Here is a 16,451-nt window from a genome sequence, read left to right as displayed (position 1 = left end):
CCTGCTGGGATGCCGAGGTCCTTGCTTGCTCTCAGATCTGACCCTTCAGCGGAAGCAGCAATAACTCCCTCTCTAGCACTTTGTGATTTGCTTTGAATATCCCAGGCTGCTTCTGAAGTTAACACCTAATAGTGTGAAGTAGAATAATGAAATTAATTTCATTCTACTTCTGTTTTGAAATGAGACAGGATTGAGACAGAGAAATGGTGAAGAGTGGAATAATTGCAACAAGGAGGAAAACAGAGACTTCCCACTGTGTTCAGTCTACACAGGGCAACCTCAAATATAATAAGCAATAAAGAGATTTCCCAAACCGAATGTATTAAATCCCCCCCTGCCACCTCCAGTCCTAAAGGACAGGAGGTGACCTTCTAAGACCTGCTTGCTGGGCTTTTGGGAGGGTTTACTTGTGCTCTCAAGAAGGTCCACACTGCTGGAGAGGGTACAGAAACGATGTGTAGGAGTTACATCGAGTTAATTTCTTGCAAAAATGTTTTTAAAACCATCACTGTGAGCTGTTTCTGTGAAAGTGCTAATAGTACATTGGACACTGCACAGCGTTATCTTAAGATGTGACCAAACTCCTCCCTGCTGTAGGCACAGAGAAATATATGAAGTCAAGGTGCTTTTGAACTATGACTGTTGTCTTCTTCCTGTCACGCTCTGAAGTTGCTAGGAATGGTGCAGGTGGAAATAACTGACTTCACTGCTTATAATAGGGAATAACAGTGTGGAGAAGTGGCTTCCTGTGCCCATGGGTAGGGATGAGGCAGCAAGCATTGCTGACATGAACTGCTTCTTCTAACCATGATTGCTTTTCTCCTTAAACAGAAATTCTGAGGGGTCAATTGTGCCAGTAGCGGTTGGAAAAAGGAGAATTGGTGGTGGGAACTCCAGGCAGAGAAAATGTGGGAGAAGGACACAGGTGTTTATTTCAGGGGGAATAAAGCAGCCTGTACTTGCCACCCTTACCTTTGCAGTAGCGCTTGTGCTTTTACTTTCCCAGATTTTCAACAAAGATCCAGCGTCCACCGAAAAGCCTTTGAAACAAGCCTGTGCTCCCTGAATATCAAATTCATTCAAATTAGTGATGTTACAGATTATTTGCCTAAAATAAGAAAAAACCTCCATCATCACTGGAGTTCAAACTCTGAACTTTCCTTGTGTTTTTTGTTTGTTTGTTTGTTTTTTCCCACTTTCTCCTCCAAAATTATTGATCATTTTTTGGATATTTTTGGGGTTCTGGGTTCAAGCTGGTATGGCATGTTGAAATATCCCAAAGAAGCAAACAAGGAAGAAAACAAATAGCAAGTTTGGAAATAGAACCAGGCAGGCATATGAGAACTGCAAGTAGGAACATTTTGAATAACGATGCATCTATATTTGTTCCCCCTGCACATTTTTATTTCTGCTGAGTTTTTATGAAAATGATAAGTTTCCTGCAAATTATGGATAATCGTGAAAATGTACCTGCTGTCACAAAGGAAGCGTTCTGCTTGGAAAGGGAACGCATTCTCCTTTGAGAGTTTTCTTACTGTAGGCTGAAAACATGTAAGAAGGTTGTACCAATTTAAAATGACCATGGATATTAGACAAAGGGCAAGACTTTGAGTACCACAAAACACATTTACTAAGTGTTCAGCCCAGGACAGAAATTTCTGCATGTAACCTTATAATATACCACTTAAACTGGGTTTCTAACTAATTAGCGCTGTTAGAATGTGTTGAATGGTGTAATGGGGCTAGAGCATAGCAGGGAGATAAATGTAGGTGCGTTCAGCATTGTTTCTGTTTTGGTAGTATAGGTTTAAAATACCAAGATCTTGAAGATAAATTATAAGGGTCAATATCCACAGCTGAAAGCTGTTCCATGTGCAGCTGATGGGCAGAGCTCTTTGGAAAACTCAGCCCGAAGTCTAATAGCAAATGATTGAGTCCTTTCTAAAGGATTAATGGACTATTAATGTGCAGGCCACAGCAGAGACATCATAAGAAGGACTTTCCAAAAGGAAAAGACCAGTTTCAAAATCACCAGCCTGTCACTACATTTTTACCAGGCTTCTCAGCTATTTCCCATGTTTCTTGTCACTGTCCTCATTTCTTTGGGATGAGTTGCGGTGGGCTGCTCCTGTTCTTTTGCACAGAGAGGATGCTAAGCAGACCTTGGAAAAATTCCTGAGAGGCTGTGGTAAAAAATACGTAGCCTTGTTGTTGGATGACATCATGATTGTCATGCTGAAAAATGTTCTTTATAGCCTATCATCAGGCCTAGAAACCTATTTCTATTTATTTATTTATTTATTTATTTATTTTTAAAAGGGAAGCTGTGATTCTCGTGTGCCTTTGTGGTGGGAGAAATAGTGAAAGCTGAGTTGTGTTAAGCAGCTTTTCTGTCACTGAGTGCAGAGAACCAGGATTTCACCTCAAATATCACGTATAGGCAGAGCTGCAGCACTGTCTATAGGTGAGGACATCTGAGGAGTTTGAGACGGGGAGTTTTTCAGCCTATGTTTCAATCACTGATGGCTGAGCAAGTGCATTCAGCAGTGGGAGCAAGGAAGTTGTTCTGCCAGAAAATGTTGCAAGAGACCAGGACATGTCTCACCTGAAGAGCCCCTCCTTCTTGATTAGAAGTGTTTTCCTGACAAAGAATGCAAATTTAGCAATACTGAAATATTCTGTGATATAATTTCTGGCTTTATAAGATGTGCATTAGCAGGAAAACGAAGGGGGGCAGGGGAAATCTCCCAAGATGAAAATGTCATTCCTGTGTCTTCAGATTCAAAGATCTGAGATTTTTCCTTTTGAAAATAATTTTCATTTTAAAAGTTTCTGCCATTTCATCAGCACCCCACATCCTCAAAGATCAAAATGAAATGTTTTACTCTGGATTAAATGAAACATGACATTCAAACAAAGCTAGGTGGCTCTTTTTAAAAAAAATTCTCCCTAGACCAGTCTGGATTTTGGTTCCTCTGACCTGCCGGTGACGTGAAAAGGCAGCTCAAGCAGAGCACTCTGCTCCTGTGCCCATTGCAGCCCTCTGCCTGCACAGGCAGCCTGGCATGTCCCCTGCACAGAGCCCAGACCACAGCAGGGTGATGTTATGGCCTAGTTTCCACCTCAAAAAGCTGGTTTTGACAATTTGGGTCATTAAGATCTGCCTTCAGGACAGGGTAGAGGGCTGATGTTTGCTGTGCATCCATGAACAGCTCTACACATCCATCGTGTACTTATAAATAGCTGATCACAAGCTGCCTGGATAAATTGTCTTCCCTGGTGGCACCCAGTGGTTTTAGGAAGGACCTTGGAAGATCTCACCCACCTTTGACTGGCTGCCAAGGCAGGAGGAGCATACCAAGGTGACCAGGGCAAATGTGGTGTACTGAAGGCTGTCCACACTCCAAGCACTCCCTCAAGAACCACCTTCATTCGTGGTTTTCTTTCTGGGTGCACTTGGGCACCCTCGATCCAACCTCCAGTGTGTTGGTGTGAGAAACCATGTAAGCAGTCAGTAAATTAAGCTTTTCTAAAATGCAGTGTAGACAGTGAGAAGGAGAAAATTACTGGCCCAAAACTCTACTGCTTGTTGTTCAGGGAGAGAAAACTTCTTCTTCATCCATATTTACTTCACACGCCAAGCCAAGCTCTCCTGCCCTCCCTTCTTCTGTGTCTCTGCCTTTGCTTTCTATTCGCCAATATTTATCTCTTTCCTTCCATCTTTTAGTAGCAGGGATGGACTGTGAAACATGACTTTGGCTCAGTGGTCTATTGTCAAGCCTGCCTGGTGAAACATATTACAGATAGGAGTGAATAAAGCTAAAAGCGGGACTAAGGTGGATCTGTCTGGATTTATTTCTCTATTCTGTGTCTTGCTTTCTATTTTTTCTGTACCACAACTGCCTGAATCCAGCCAGTTTTTAATGGGTAGACATCAGTGAGCCAGGGTTCCTTCATGAATCAGAGGGAGCTGAAATTGTGCAACACTGAAGACCATTTTCAAAAACAATCTCGTGGACCATTTTTTTTTTTCTAATTAAAAGCAGTGTTTAGCCACATTTCTGCATGTAGCATGTCTAAGACACGTTGCCAAGTCTGAGATGTGAGGCCAGGCCAGTGCAACCCATCGTGCTCAGCTGTGTCGTGCACCACTGCAAGCTGGAAGAAAATATAAAGGAAAAATATCACCATTTTTCGATGCCTTCTTCCTTTCCAGGGAGATTCTGATGTGTCCCTGTATTGAACAGCTCTAAAGAGCCCATGTTCTGGAAAATTACAGCTCTTAACTCTATTTTGTCTTCCTACACAGTGGTTTGGGACAGGAACTACAAATATTTTATGCTGCTAAAATGAGAGGAAGGATCAGAAGGTTATGAGCTACACTCAGAAATGGCCCAGGCTGTTCCTTTATGCCTTGGAGAAGGATACTTGGAGAGCATAATTTTCTAATTTCACACCCCACATGAACAAAAGATGACCCTTCTGAAAAGAAATGGGACCTAGAATTTTGAGCATCATTATCTGTATTTGCCTCAGCATCTTTGTCTCTCAACACTGGCCGTGACTGGGGAACCTGGGCAGATGGAAAGTGGAGGTCAGTGCTGGAGGAGGGCTTACTGACGCTCTCATTAAATAGCACACACAAATTGTAGTGATTTGAAAAGACCAGCAAAACTGGCTATTAGAGTCACTGGTATGAAGCTGCAAAACAGCCGCATATGGACAAAAACTTTTGCGTCACCAGTGACTGGAGTTCACACAACTCTATTCTTCTGTGCAAATGCAATGAAAGGTTTGAGCTATTTTCATGTGGCAGCAAATTGGGGGCATTTACTGCATGAAGCACAATAACTGGCTCCCATTACCCAGTTTATGGGGTGAACTTCTGCACGCTCATTCAAATTCATCTGCTTAGCAAATTGGGAGCATTCACTGGTTCATGAATCTCCAGATCTGTGAATGCGACCAGCTGGGGATGTCTGTGGGAGCGGGTTCTTTTCTTTTTTAGCTGCAGATATTAGTTTAGTAAAGCATGAACAGAGCCACGATACCAGTCACTTGTGTGGAGTCATAAATTGTTTCTCAGAACGTCTCTGGAAACAGGGCATGCCAAACTGCTTTAAAGCGCATTTGTGATAACAGTGCTGAAGAAAATGCCATTTAAATACAATTTACCACTAATGTAGGAAAGGGATAAGGGAATACATAAAACAAATAATTAACACTTCCTGGATGACTCCAGTTCTGTGTGGGGAAGGACAAGAAGGAAGTAAATAGTGGGATGGAAGAGGCTGGCTTTTCCTAATAATTGTAAAACTTGATTTCCTCTTTAAGGAAAGATCAGAATTATATTATACTGAATGCCAGTTGATTTCAATGGGGTTTGAATTGATTTGTGGAAACTAGTGCTGGTGAAAATTCCCAGGGAATGTCCATTGAGACTGATGTCTTTACAACCACCGTGGCTGACTGGAGATAGGAATTCCTCTTCTAAAATAACTTAAAAGATATCTGTATTATAAAGTAGAAAGAACACTCCCTCTTTAGGAGGGAGAAACCTTTCGTTAGGTGGTTTTACAAATATTAAAACAGACATTTAATTTCTTATTTTTTAAAACTTTTTCTTGAGGCTCCCCAACTTTCCTGGAGCCCAGGCTCCTGCAAAGAGAGTGGTGGAGGTTTGGGAGGTGAAACCTGGGTTTCTGGCATCCTGCTTAGCCTAGAAGCTCTGGTAGATCCAGCTCCAGGACAGTCTCCCGGAGAGACTGCTCAACACTGGACAGACTGGGAGTCTTGACCCAGAAATTGGTGTTTAGAGACAGGTCTGCCAGGGCCCACAGAATTCCAGTGATCAGCATGGTCTGCCAAGGAGATATAAACCTGTAAGCCCTGGAAAATACGGCTGCTGAGCTGGTTTGTTACAGGGGAGTCTGCACTCCCTTTCAGTGTTGAAGAATTGACCTTTTTCACTGAAGACATGGTCTGTTGGAAAATTCCCAGCTAACTCTAAAGTTTGCAAATTCTGTTCACCACGAGCAGCAGCATGGAGCTTCTTCAACGAACTCCTTCCCTGGCCTGTGGCTTCATCATGGCTGCCAGAGTTTGTTGTGGACTGCATTGTGTGGACACTTGTCTGATAGGTCCTGGACTGGCAGCTTCTGTCATGTTGCACATAGACCACTAAACATCAGAAAACAGTGAATTTTGAACCTTACTGAATCCATGGATTTAGTAGTGGTGGAGTATGTACTGTTGAGTAAAGACAAGGTATTTAAATACCTTTCCCTTAACAAGCTCCATCCTTCCAAACAGTCACAGAATGGTTATTAAGGAAGTATTTTATTACCTCAACAGCAAAAGCAACAAGACACACATTTAATATTCTTTCTTATTAATATTACATCTTCTAACAAGCAAATCCTGACAGCTTATTGTCAAAGTCACAACCCCTTTGACTTAATAGAAACAAGACAAGTAAGAGAGATCAGAGATGTCTTCCCAGGAGAACAACACACCCTTTAAGAAAAATCTTTCTTAAATTCCTGAACCATGTACATCATATACGCATTTGTAAATTATTTATTTGCTATGTACCTTATATCATATTTAATAATTCTTCTTGCTTTGGTTAACATTGTACCCATAGCCCTCCCTGTCATGCAGTATCACCAGATACGTGACATTGCCAAGCATTAGCATTGCAAATACCTTGGAAAACCCAGTCTCACTTCACTGGAGTCTTATAAAGCGATTTGCCATACAAATCTGTATTACATTGCACATTCAACATGTTAATACTCTCTAAGGTTAATTGTTCTTCTCCCTCTATTAGTGGGAACAATACACCCAGTCTTAGGTTAAAGATGAAGCAGAACATACTTATTTAACTCTTATGCCTAGTGTCCTATACTTTTTTTATCTTTGATGGAAATTAAGAGATATACAGTCCTTGAGTCAGGTCATGAACATCTACTTGAGGTACCACCTGTCTTGCAGCAGAGACATGGTCAACTGAGCTGCGGCGCATGTCCCTGGCAGCTACAGCCGTTCCCCAGACTGGTTCTGGCTGGAGTTTCATGGACTTATAGAAACCTTCTCACTCCCCACTAGGAAAATCTGCACAGCACTGAGTCAGCCAGGCAGAGTGTGATCACAGCAGGGACTAAAGTACCAGCTTTTCTTTTCTCATTGCAATGACTTTTCACTTCTGTAACAAAGGCTTCTCCTCCTCCTCCTGGGTAAGTGGCTTCCTCCTTCTCCTGGGACATCCTGCGTGGAAGACTGGGAGGACTGGTCCTTGGCCATTCATCATCTGACTGGAATTGGCTTTCCAGTTCAGTACTGGGATAAGAAAGGAATATCAAGGACCTTGAAAGGTGTTTAGTGTGGTCCAACACTATCTGGGCTGTGAAGAAGCAGAGCTCCTTTGAATGCATCTGTATAGCCAGTCCACCAAGTCAGAGTTTTCATGGGAGATCTCCTGATCTTGCTGACAGTCTGGCAGTGGGGCAACACTAATTCAAACTGGGACAGTTATGGTATCTGTGTATGTTCAGCAGTTATTGGGATAACACAGTTAACAGGGCAAGGCGAGCCAGAGAGAGAGCTCCCTGTGGCCTTTCAAACCTCAGACCTGCTGCATATGTCTGCCCCTTTGCTAAATAAATGCACTTAACAAATGCACAAAGACTGAGAGAATTTCTTAACATTGATGAGGGTTTCTGTTTGCGATGCTGCTCTGGGAATTAGCGATCCAGCCCCCTGACGTGATAGAAAACCTGTCAGCTGCCTTTCTACTGCTGGACAGGGGCAGCTGAGGATGTTCCCAGCTTCCAGGTAAACCAAAGAGTGGAGGAAGAGGGGGGGGGGGGAGAGAAGAGATGGAAAAAAGATCCGTGCTACCACTAATAGGAGATACTGCCCCTGGAAACCTGCCCTGGCATAGCATGGAAGCGCCGAGGCAGTATTTGCTGAGGAGAAGGGTCCTAAAGCCTGTTAGCATGACCACAATGTCATTTTGGCACCCAGGTATGATGCTGTCTCCTGGCACCTGTCCAGAGGCAGCTGCAATGAGCTAGTATCATTTGGTTTGTCTCCATGCATGCTCAAGCAAATCCTACCTTTCAAACAAATGACCTGGAGTAGCTGCTTGGACCCTGCTGATGCCAGCTCCTTCCAGGCATCCTTGCTCAGGGCTTGAGCCCCACCAACTGCCTGGCTGTCCCTGGTGGCTGCCACTGTCCTCACAGCCTAGTGAAGTGCACGTCACTGCTGGATTTCTGCACAGACTTAGGTGTTCTATGTTTGCAGGCATGGAGAGGAGTGGTGAGGATACAGGGGAAGAAGAGGCCACTGAGGGAGGGGATGCTCATGCAGCCTGTTTAGCCATAAATGCTTGTGGAGAAGAGAGGAGGCTACTGTTTGTGGGGGACATAAAGCCTCATGGAGGAGAGGTGATTTTTAGCTACAAAACAAGAACAAACTGGTTAAGTATAAATTTTAGTTGCAAATGAAGAGTTTGCTTGACATACAAGGGAAGCTCTTTAACAGCCTCCCTTGGGAAGCAAGGGAAAAGCCACTGCTTTTAAGACAGAGGTGTGATGGGAATCAGAGGGAAAAGGACAACAGAGGACACTCCTTCAACCCTTCTCTTACTACATTCCTACCTCTGCCCCTTCCCTTGATACTCCAGTAATGGGCTTTCTTCATTTAATTATCATGTTATTAATTAGCATGATAATAATAAAAGCAGGTGCACTGCTCTGGCTGTGTCGCTGGTCCCACCACCCTCTGCTGTACACCCTGGAGAAGTAATAGATTTCCATGTCTGAATTCTGTGCCTGAACAACATTTCTAGTAAGTAAAGGAAAATAATATTCAGGTTAATCCCAGGATCTTAGATGCTCTTTAGACTGTGAAGAGGTTGTGCTGCAGGAGAGTGAGTTTGAAGGATTGTGCATGGGGAGGGAAGATTCAAGGGGAGATGGGAAAATTGATGTAACTGCAAATGGACATGTACAGCATGCATCATGTGTCAGGGAAAATACATTTTATAAAACTCATACACAATTTTTGAGTATTTTCTTGGCTACAGTGGCTGGCACCTTATTGCAACAGTTGTCGATACCTTGTACTTCAGAGGCTGATGAGAGGTACTGATTCAGGAGGGACTAGTCCAGCTGAGGAGCCAGCCGCAGGTGTAGAGGGGCTAGTGTAATACTAAGCTATCTGTTAGAGGGATCATGAAATCAAATGAACTGCTTCTTGCCAAGCGCATTGGGACTGGCAGAAGGTGCAACACTGACACGAGTGTATGTTGCAGAGATACATCAGCTTCCTGGTGAGTAATGCTGTCAGTGAGTCACTCAGCATGAAAAAACCTGCTCCGCAGAGGGCTTGGATGACCTAGACAAGTTGAATATACCAGTTGGCATGCCCCGGGCTTCAAGATGACTGTAAAACACAACAAAACAACCTGCTACTTTTATGTTGCCTTAGGCCAGTTTTAGGCTGAATGCCTGATCCAAGGCCCCTTTCTGTTCCTCTAAATAGAGCCCCATTGGGAATAGCATCGCGTTGGATTGTCCTCACCAGCCACTGGCATTTGCTCTTAATTCCCTGGAAGAAACGCTCCCTCCTGCTTCACCCAGGCTAGGATCCCTGCATAGAAAAATGGCTTTCTCCTGCACGTTTGTTATATGCAGCTGCGTGAAACTCTCAGCCTGTTCAATTAAAGAGCCCGTTTTCCCATTAACTGTCTCCTTAGACAAATGTGAAGTGTATTTAATGTTCACTCAGGATGAAGCCAACATGTTTCCCCTGCTGTTTTACACTTTCTTCTTAGTAGGGATTTGTCGTCTCTGACTGTTCAAATACCTTGAAGTTCCCAAGCATTTACCATCAGGAAAAGGTAACAAGTGTGGTGACAAAGAGTGAGTGCCAGATGAGCCTGGGAAAATGGATTGCTTTAATAGATGTTACTGAGGCCCTTTTGCACCCTGCCTGATGCTGAGCAACCACCCCATCCATCACACTCACTCTGGCTGAGTAGCAGCACACCATCCAAGCTTTAACAGACCTTTTCTCCCCTCTTCCTATTAGGCAAAGTGCTGGACTGGATCCCTCACCTTTCCTAATGGTCTGAGGAGAGGCAGTTTAGAAAGGAGAAAATAAGCAACAGATCTTCTGCATCAGCTTGATGTTTTTTGTTAACATGCCCTGAGAATCAGCTTCTTCCTGCCACTGGTACCTTGCCACACATTAGTATAATATCTGATAAAGTATCCTCTGAGCCTTTATTTTACTTTTTTTTCCTTGTTTCTTCAGCACTGTTTTTCTATGAATCAAGTAGCTGAGAAAATTGATGTAGATTCTTGCCTGTATGAAAGTACTTTGCCCGAAATATGAGTCTTGCATTGGGCTGATGTATTAATCCGCTCCTGGACAGCAATAATCATTCTCTGTCATTTTTCAAGCTGCAATTCAGCACTTCTGCATTTGCCACTTGCTGCCTTTCAGCAGGTTTGGTATCAGCCCCAAAATGGGGCAAGGGAAGGGAGGGAGGAGGACGATGGAGCTCCTCTGGGCCTGATCCCGGTCTTACCTACATTGTTAAGATGTACAATGAGTAACTTGACATCAGTACACTCAAGCAAAAGCAGCCTCAGACTCCACAGTGGCTCTGGCCCATGATTTCTCATCTTGCTCCTAAACTAGCCTTTTCTAAAGAGCAGAGATGACAGTGCGTTTGTGTGGGACAAGTCTGCCCCAGTGGGACCGACTTGATGGGACCAGCCTGGCTTGGTGGGACTGACCCGTCTGGATGGGACCAGCCTGGCTCCTCTTCCTGAGCTCTGGGTGCAAAGGAGCAGCTGTTCCTCTTGGCCAAGATGGAGGCTCCTGTGTGCTTTGCATTTGTAGTAAATAAAGAGCAAGTGAAGTGCAAGCAGCTGGTGTGATGTGAACTGAAGTGCTCCCGTCTTTGCCCCATTCTGGCCTCAAGGCAGTGGACCTGCCCCTGGAGCCTTGCAAGCACGAGGACACCCCCTGCTGCACTGCTGTTTCCCCTGCAGAGCCCCTTGGCTGGGGGCTGAGGTGGTTTTGAGCTGACGTGAGAGGAACCCTGGGAGCACTCAGTTGCTTTGTGCTCTGAGATCAGGCCCCAGCTCTTCAGTAAAATAAGTCCTGATTTATCCCTGTGGATAAATATCTTCAGCTCAGAAAGACTCCATCACTGTCAAGAGTGAGGCATTTCCCCAACAAGTGGCAATAAAAACCTTTATAGCACTTGCTCAGCATGACAAATCCTCTTCATCCTCTTTCAGTGGTGGCTTTATTGCCTCTTCCCCGTGGGGGCTGTACTAGTCAGCCCAATCATACTGTTGGGGTTGTTGTGGATGAAGCGTTGATGTTTCCATCCTGGACTACGGCCACAAGGCATGTCTCTGGTGTGTTATGCAGTTCCAGCATAAGCACTACTCTTTCCCATTCCCTGTTGGTCCATAGATCTAGATATTGTGAAGATTTGGCTCTAAGCAGTTCTGTTTTGAACTGAAATGGAAATGAATCTGATGATAACAATCAAGAGGGTGCCTTAAGGATGGAGCATTTTTTTTTCCTAAGGTTTCATCTTGAAATACTAAGTTCCTGCTTGTCCTCCATGGATGTTACTAGCTGGAATTGCACCCTATTGATCCTAGCAGAAAAGGGAATTAGAGCTACGGTTCATGCCAGGATGAGGGGATGTTAACTCTTTTTGTACACCCAGGATGCAAAACATCCGTCAGTTCTTATCGCCCCAAGACGAAATTTCTGGCTAGTGCTACCAGTCTCATAAACTTGCAGAAACACCAGAAAGACCCCTAACCATGTCTGCAGCTGAAAACCTCCATGGGTTACCCTGGAGTTCTCCTGCCTCTTATTCTACCATGTCTCCTATGGTATCTGGCCTTGAAAGCATGCATAGCTGGTGGGTCCGGTAACCCAGAGAGGGGACGAAAATGTGGAAGAGTCCTTCAAGACTGGCTATTAACAGGTTAATCTGTCTTTGGTTTAGGCACATGCTGCATGGGAAGAGCATCTGCACTCGGAGGTATGTTGCAATGGTTTGGAGTCATTACTGGTGGGATAAGCAAGAAGAAGATAACTAAAAAGAAGCATGTGAGGGACAGCAAAGCTGAGTCACATCCAAGTGAAGAGGTTTTGGATACCTGGGGTTGCCAATACTGTGAACACAGGGATAAAGGTTACCTAAGAGAGCTGCCACTGAAGGGGGCAATGTCTGGCAGACCTGGATGCCAGGCAGTCCGAACTTCTTGGTGTATTCTCATGCCACCCATGGCATGGGTGTTTCTCTGGCCCCATGTTTGCAGGCTAGTCAGCATAATTGCTGTTGAATTCCTTAGGGAAGGTTGAGATCTTAATGTGTGTGTGGTTTTTTTGGTAGCACCGCCTTCTTCAGACCCTCAGGTCAGGACTCTGGGGACAGCAGCTTTTGCAAAGTCCCTGCTCTTCATCCCTGTGCCCCCAGCAAGGTCTTTGCATTGGAGCTGATGAGGAGGGACAGCTTTCCCTGAGGAGACGTGATGGGTGGCAGCAGTGCCTGCACTTTCAGCACATGGGAACTGGAGTATCCTCCACCCTCACACCAGCAGCGGGGTGGAGGGAGGGAGGGAGGAATCACACAGCTGAGCACCAGCCCGTCACCATCCTGTTTTCACTTCTGGCTCTTTCATCACTTCTGTTTCATGACATCTAAGCAAGCTTTACCAGCCCCATCCTTTTTTTTGTTTGTTCGTTTCTCTATCTTTCCCCTGCAGGTAATGTGAAAAATGGATTTCTCTTGTACTGGGGGCTCACTTGAACAGGAAACCTTCAGCAATAGCAGAGGCTCAGTGATTCCCAACCCCAACTCCTGCCTGTGACAGAAGCCCAGCAACAGGCAGGACTGGCAGGGTTAGGGACTGTTTTACCTGCTGCAGCCTTGCTGCTCTTTTACAGTGGTCCCAGCTCTCCCTCTGCAGAAACAAGCTCCAGGTCTTCCCTGACCTCACCTTTGTTTCCTACTGGCTTTTGCATTCCTTTGCCTGCTGGCTTAGTCTATGAAGTAGTCATCTGAGATAGCCCAATACTCAAACTTTACTAAGATCACTCAGAGCATCTCTTGAGGTTTTGAGAGACTTCTACATTGCAAATAAAGTTAAATCTTTCTACCTGCAAAAACCTATTTAGATTATGAAATAACTCACTGTGGTTAGATACTAGGTTACACTGCACAAACCTGCAGCATCTTCCAGCAGAAGACTCGGTGCTTTCTACCTTCAAGGCACAGGGTTTCCCTGACCAGCTTTCCCAATGCTTTAAGAGATAGTTGGGAACCTCAGAGTGAAATCACTGACTGTGGTGGGGGATCCTCCAGCTCCTGGGCCCAAGGCATTCCCACTTGAACGAAGATTTATTGGCATGACCAAACTTACCAGCAGGATGTTGCAAAATTGACCGTTAGCAATGGTAGTAGACAGAGAACCATCAATATCGGGTTAGTGCAATAGTAGAGAGGGCCTAATTAACATTACTTTTGCTTAGATTGCCATCTTAGAAATTATTATGGAAAATTGCAGATGTTCCTGAGCAGGAGTCAAGAGGCAGAACTAACATAACTTTTACTACTGGCCTCAATGCAGCACTTTTCCATCAAAGCATCAGCCTGTTTCCTTGTTGGTTCTTTTGCTTGTAATGTGGTCTGGAGTCACAGGACCGCCAGAGAAAGCTCAGAGAATCCCACTTTCCACTGAGGTTTTATGTTCACCTACTGAATGTATTAATTTCTCAAGCATTTCTTCACTCATATTTTGTAAACATATCAAGTTTCCTAATATTATTGGCTAATCAAATCTTGTTTCCATGCCGTGCAGAGCAGGCAGCTCTTTCTCCTTACAGCCAAGGTCTACTTCTTTCCACATCTTGTAGCTCTGCTATCAAGAAATGTTTTCTGAGGAAAGGCTAGGAGTAAAATCAGAAATTCCCTCCCTGAAGCACACACCAACATCCTGCTGCTGGTCTGCAACCTGCCGAGGAAAAGAAGAGAAAACTGCAGCCCAGGCATTGAGAAATCACTGTCAGATGCCTGTCACTCCACAATTATTTGCTGCAAGCCAGACTAACTACTCACTGTCAAGTCAGGGAAGGTGTTCCTTGAAGGCTTGATTTAATAAAAATGCAATTTGTCTCATGGGTCAGCAAAATAGGTTGAGGATGACCTACAATTTTGTGTCCAGAGGGAGCTTTGAAACTTGTCCAGGATGCCCAGTTTTGCATTTAATGCAGAATATAAACCAGTGGCAGATGCCACCAGCCACAGACACTGCTCGTCCTTTAATGTATGGGGTGTGACAAAAGCATGGCCCAGGTCCCTGCTAGCAGGGTTGTTCGTATCGCTGCACACCAGCTGTGCACAAACACCCATGCCCATGCACCAGTGCATCTGTTCACAACAGCAGTCGGTGTGCAAAGAGAATTTTTTGGGTAGTATTTGGCCAAATGCAATGTGTAAAACAAGACTGATGCACTAGCTCAGTTAATTTCCTGGTGGGTTAAGTAATGTTCTTTCAGAGTCAGGGAATAGTTGTGGTTATGAAAACAACAGGTACCAGCCCCATCTGTACAGTGGTTGATTTTACTTGCTGGAGTGAAAAGGGGAACACGAAACCTCTAATGATTTTTGCAAGATCTAGAGTTCCTTACCAGTAACTGCCAGAGCTGTCTGGGACATGTTATCCCATGGGACTTTCTGCATTTTCAAAAACAGCAAATGGCCCTCTGAATCATGAGTAACACCCAAAATCATCAGCTTTCCTGCAAGTTGAAGCTTGAGAAAGATCTCTTCACTCAGGTTTGTTAAATTTTTTAAAATAGTTGATTAAATAGATGGTTAAATAAATGGTTAATTGTTAATAAATGGTTAAATAGAAGGTTTAAATTAGTTTTTTGTAATTGCTGCCTTATAAAATTCATCATGTTCAAAAAGTAAAAGCAGATATTTTTGCTTAGAAAATATTGAAATACAATATTTTTATGATTTCACACTATATTGCAGTAAATGTGATTGAAAAAGCTAATTGAGAATGTCCCTCTCCCTTGAAAAGTTTTGGTTTCAGTAACTGGTATCTACTCAGTGGAAAAGATTTAATGGAAAACCCTCAGATGGATCCAATCAGATCTCTACTAGAAAGTGGCAAACAAAATTTTTTTTTTTTCTTTTTATAATAAATTCTCCCTGATTTGAGTTTTGAATATAGCCTGGATACAGATTCAGAAGTGTATGTGTATGTATATATGTACAGATCTCAGGTAACAGAATATTGTATCAGAAGGCTGTGCATCTGCTCAGGAATATTTCACACCCAAAATTAAACAAGCAAACAAAAAATAATGTTTTGCTGACATAGTACTGTGCCAGACATGAACATGCAGGAAGGAGTAGCCTGAAATTGCCAAGTATTTTGTCTTAAGAGCTTTAATGTGGGATATAGGAATTTCATATTCAGGTTTCTGGGCTGAATCAAGCAGAAGAGTTTAGATCATTTAAGTTTCAGGTGTTTAATGATATTTGGTCACCAGCTGAACACTGACTATTGCAGGATGACACTTTGTTTTGATTTTGTCCAGGCTTAAAAGGAGTTAGATAAACCCAGAAAGTTTCTTTTTAGAAAACAGAAACTTTGCTTTTGGGAAAATAAATTGGCTTAACACAGTCACCAGAATAATTTGCAGACTATGTGAGCAGGGTTGTAAGGACACTCCAGCATGTGCAGCAGCAGAAGTAAAGTTAAGAAAAAAAGACTTTCCTTTGAAACTTTATAGGCCTTATTGTAAACAGCCAGTGACAAATTTATTTTAAAAATTATTAAAAAAAATTCCTGTCAGGAAGCTCTTAAGTCAGCTGGAATATTTTCCCCCAGATAGCACAGTTATCCATTTTGCTGTGGTTCTGCCTAACTGTGATCCTGTAAGAAATATCCCCAGTTGTTCAATAAATAATAATGTTACAGAATTTAAAATAAGAAACTAGATTATTAAAGTTACAAATCTTCATGGTCTTTATATCTTTAATAAAACATTTATCTATTAATAATAGATACTGTTTCTACCCAACTCGTGCTTTAAATGGGGAAAAAAAAAAAAATGACCATTGGAAAATTGCCAATATTTCTTTATCCTCCCCAGCCAAGGCTGACAAAAATGCAGTTACATTGATAAACTGTTCATCATTTACAAAGGTTTAAAAATTTTAACAGCTCTACGTAAATTGAGGACTAGATGTTTAGCCTTGGAGGCATGCAACAGGAAAAAGTAATCTGGAGCGTCCGTAGAGATAAATGTTATAACTTCATAGCCCTTTGCGCATAGTTAATGGAACAGCTTGGCTCATATGGAACACAATGCACACATCA

At 43.3% G+C, this 16,451-nt stretch overlaps 1 long non-coding RNA gene across 2 annotated transcripts in view; it reads left to right on the top strand.

The window, feature by feature from the left end:
- LOC115339742 overlaps nucleotides 1-15,599 on the top strand; it is a 29,035-nt gene extending 13,436 nt beyond the window's left edge. For both annotated transcript variants that reach the window (XR_005932122.1, XR_003922818.2), the window contains 2 exons: nucleotides 904-908; nucleotides 15,588-15,599. This is a non-coding gene — a long non-coding RNA (uncharacterized LOC115339742). The remainder of the gene's footprint in view (nucleotides 1-903; nucleotides 909-15,587) is intronic.
- The last annotated feature ends 852 nt before the right edge of the window (nucleotides 15,600-16,451 follow it).

The sequence above is a fragment of the Aquila chrysaetos genome, chromosome 3, assembly GCF_900496995.4.
Source record: "Aquila chrysaetos chrysaetos chromosome 3, bAquChr1.4, whole genome shotgun sequence".
Taxonomy (NCBI): domain Eukaryota; kingdom Metazoa; phylum Chordata; class Aves; order Accipitriformes; family Accipitridae; genus Aquila; species Aquila chrysaetos.
Note: the sequence above shows the minus strand (reverse complement) of the source record. Positions and strands in the feature narration are given on the sequence as shown.